A 4,471-nucleotide genomic window follows, 5' to 3' on the forward strand; every position below is an offset into this window, starting at 1 on the left:
TAATTCACGAAATTCCTTTACGATTTTAACCTTAGTAACCTGGCATTTAAATCAAAGTGGGGCTATAATTGACCTAGTTGTGAGAGAGACTTTTTTGATAATCATTCTGATGCAAACTTGTTAGCGGCAGAAAAGGATTGAGGTCCTTATCAAAACCAAGTTACCTACGGCCTCGACGCCATTGATTGGTCAGGAATTTGAGCACACAACTTCAAAATAGTCTGTTACATAGGATTTCAAGTGATAACTTTGTGAAGAAACTACAAAATTTTAGTATCGACATTGTCCACAAAGATGTACAAATAAGGACGTTTCGTCCATTAGCACTTCGTTTGAACAAATCATGCGTATCTTCTGTAAAACTTTCGCAGTAATTTTTGTTATAAAAGGACATTAACGTGAAACAAGCATGGAAAGGAATTCTACGGTCCACGAATTAATTGAAGAAAATTGGTCTTCTTTTCTTAGGGAGACATTTTCTCGTCTTTTTCTTTAATGGCGGCTTCTTGTTGGTTTGCAATCTCTTTTTCCTTCCTGTTTTGCATTTCATAACATTCGTTGGTCAGATTTAATTGCATTCTGCAGTTGTACACAACTATACATTAAGTGCTTTGTTATGTCTCCCAACTCAAAATAGTCTAAAGAACAATACACGGATTTTTACACGGAATTTACCGCTGTTTCAAAGGTGCTTGACCTGATCATGTGCGAGTCGAAAGTTCAAGTCGTTGCTTCCCTAGGGGGTTTAATAGTGAGTTTTGTTCGCCCTAGGGAGTTATTGAGTTTTGACCCATGACACGTGACACGTTCTCCTCCAATCGGAAACCGTATTTGAGTTGGGAGGTGTAACAAAGTACAACATATTGTGGGCTTATGGTCAGCCTCTATCACATAGTCTACACGACTTTTATTGGTATAGCAGCAGAGTATCACTGGGGTACTGATATCTTGTCAGCAACACAGCATGTTCTATGCCGTATCATATAGCAGCTGTCATATCGAAATAGTATACCAACGCTCTTATTGATACACTAGATTCGTATACATGCTTAGAGCTAGACTCTCTAATCTTTTAGCTTGCAGGAAACCATCCTGTAAACCACAACTTCAAGACACTCCCCTTGCTATCTTATGCAACACTAGAGAAAGGTGCGTCAATTTGCAGGTCTTTGTTAAGGGGCCTAACGGAAACTCATCTCCGACACTCTCCTTTGGAATTGAAAGCACCTCATCATAGTCTCTCCAGTATCGGCCGCCCAGCAACAAACTATGGCGCCCATTGTTGCGCTTTGAAGAACTCGTAAAAATATTATTAGTTTCACACGAGTGAAGGTTGCCCGAACGAGTTCGGTCTGATGAATTGCAGTTTTCTGCTTCTGCCGGTGCGGTCGTTTAGTTCTAAAACCATTTGAGTTTCAATTTCTTCGTTTTTTTCTTGATTATTCGGATGTAGTTACATCTGTTACTGCTCTATGTAGTCTCTACAAAGACAGTACTTTCGCAAATGCGGGCTTTTGTCCAGTATACATCTTGGCTGTTCTCCGTACAGATTAATTCCGCTTATTTCGCCAGTGACCTGAAAATTATCGCCGTCAAAACTCGCCGATGCTCCCTTCATACAGACCTCTCCCGGGTGATGTGCGGATCTGCACTTGGTATGAGCATTTCTCAAGTGTCCTACCCTCTCTTGAAAACATCGGTTTCCTCCCGTCGGCATCGGCAGAACCAAGGTACTGCGCCACCTTAACATTCACAATTTTCTGATAAGCTGATGAGACTTCGTGAAGTTGCAAACGTAAACAAAGGCTTAAGCTTAGAGGCTCTGAAGCTGTTAAGTTATTTATGCGATAAAGAATTGCTTCGGCTGCGCCCCGCACGTGATCTTCTCGTGTATCGACCTCTTTCCATTGCAAGCATGGGCAATAATGTTCCGCAATTCCTGTACTTTGGCAATCACGTGATTGATCGAGTTTACTAAAGAGACTCTCTCCCCTCATTAAGTTATTAGGGGTTTGGGGAAAGCTTATAAGATGTCGAAACGTCGCGTACAAGTCAAATGGGGAGGTAACAAGCTTACTGTTTCCTTTAAGATTCTGAACAAGGCCATATTATTGTTGCGAAAACCATCTATGAAGAGTGAAAGCCATCAACGGCAGCCGTTCCTCTAATTTCCCTTGAAATGTTTCCCTGGCTTCACCGACTCTTGCCCCGAGGTCAGACATAACGATCAACAGTGTACGATTCAGAGAGTTCCCCTGATCCAAATCCTTCAACAAGGAAGCAAAATCATCCGCACATTGATAAACCGTATTTAAATTGTTATGAGAAATCTCTGTCATAAAAAATAATCCAAATTTAGGCTGTTGTGGATAAGCTTTGGTAAAGGATCTGATGTAATCAAAATGAATTTGATGGTGTGGCTTGCTGTGAACACTAAATTGAACAAAGAGCAGATCAGGCCTACTTCCGTTATTTCGTTTCGTGCAGAGGTTTCCTTGATTTAGCTAGAATGAAAGAAAACCTCTGCACGGATCTCCTCGATGTTCTGTCACGCATGCGCGCCGCAACGTCACTTCCACTCTTCCGACATTGAGCATGCGTTAAAATTCAAACTGGTTATATAGCGGGCTTTAAACCGGTTAAGAGTTAAATGAATTCGTCCAAAGTACAGGACGACATCGAGGAGATCCGTGCGGAGGTTTTCTTTCGTTCTCTGAAGGCCTAGAGTGAGTCCCAAGCAAGCTCGTTCCCAGGAGCTCTTCTTTGAGCGGTCCTGGGAACGAGGTTGCTTTCCCTAGCAAGGTAGTTCTTTTCTTAAAGTGCACCTGAACTCAAATATTTTTCGTTCCTAATACAAATCTACCCATCCAATGCAAACATATGTCACCATTGTTACACAAAAATTTTGCTTTTTCTGTGCCGTGCAAGCCACGTAAACTTGGCAGACCTATTGTAGAAGTACAAGGAAAGGTTACGTTTATACAAACGTTGGCCGTGTAGCACTTATATTTTAAACAGAGTTAACTGAATAGAGTCTAATGTGAAGTGCTAGAATTCTATCCCATATGAACCATGTGAGCGTTAGCCCTACTGATGGAAATGGGCCCATACAAGGACAGAGAAAAACTCTGACCAGGGTGGAAGGATTTGGACCCTCGACCGTGATGTGAGAGGCATGGGCATGGCATGGGTCATTTCCGCTTTTAAAAAAATTTTACATTGCAAAGCAGTTTTCCCACCCTGGTCAGAGTTTTTCTCTGTCCTTGTATGGGCCCATTTCCATCAGTAGGGCTAACGCTCACGTGGTTCATATGGGATAGAATTCTAGCACTTCACATTACACTCTATTCAGTTAACTCTATTGCAGAAGTGATTTGGACCCTCGACCGTGATGTGAGAGGCATGGGTCTATTCTCAATTTTTCGTCACAAAATGCTTTGCATTTCCGCTTTTAAAGAAATTTTGCATTGCAAAGCAGTTTGTGACGTAAAATCGAGAATAGACCCATGCTTGTCACATCACAGTCGTAGGTCCAAATTACTGCTAGTTTTGAAAACTTTGCGCTTCTTGCCCGGCAGACCAAAAGCGAAATTTTGAGGTAAGAATGGTAAAACACGTTGGCTTTAGGTAGGGAGTTTAGTACTGTAGACGAACAAGATTTGAGTTTAGGTGCACTTTAGAGCGGTTTTCAATTGAGTGTCGCAAGTAATTAGCGAATTGCTTTGGTTTTGCATTACTTCACTCAGTGATTGGTTCAAAGTTCTCGCGTCACTTTTTCAACCGATCAGAAGTGAAACCAATCGTGGCTTGTGCGTGCACATTTTCCCGCGCTTTGTGTCGTTACGTGTAATTATTTCGAGTTTTGATTGGTTTACTGGATTGCCTCCGTCCTTTTTGATTGGCCAAAGTAATTACTTTGGTTTTGGTTTTACGACAGTGGATTGAAACTCGCTTTAATACAAACAATTAAAGAAGGAATCATCCACTCTTGACTTCTTTTTCAAATAAATAGCCCTTTTCACGCTTAGTTTTTCTTATTTGCATTACAATATAATCTAACGTGGATGCGAGGCAATTTCGGGTTAAAACTATAAAATAGCCCGAAATTGCCTCACATACATGCTAGATTACATTGTAATGCAAATGAGAAAAACTAACCGTGAAAAGGGCTATTGACTGCAAAATTTGCTGGTTCATTAAGCGGAAAAGCCATACAGGTCGAAAGGGAGCCTTGGACTGTAGTGAGAAATTTCGCGAGGCATACCCTATCTGTGGTAACGATCAGGACCAAGCTCTTCAAAGGTGATCTTTAAAGCTAATCCTGAATTAGAGTAAATTCAATTGCAGTTAATTCACCTATCAAAGGAAGATTTTTTTGAAAAGTTTAGTCAACCACCTTCAATTTAGAATTTTTTGTATTCTACAAAATTTTCAATGTTGAGGCATTTCCGACGAGCAAAGTTGAAACCAC

The sequence above is a fragment of the Montipora foliosa genome, chromosome 6 (assembly GCF_036669935.1).
Source record: "Montipora foliosa isolate CH-2021 chromosome 6, ASM3666993v2, whole genome shotgun sequence".
Taxonomy (NCBI): domain Eukaryota; kingdom Metazoa; phylum Cnidaria; class Anthozoa; order Scleractinia; family Acroporidae; genus Montipora; species Montipora foliosa.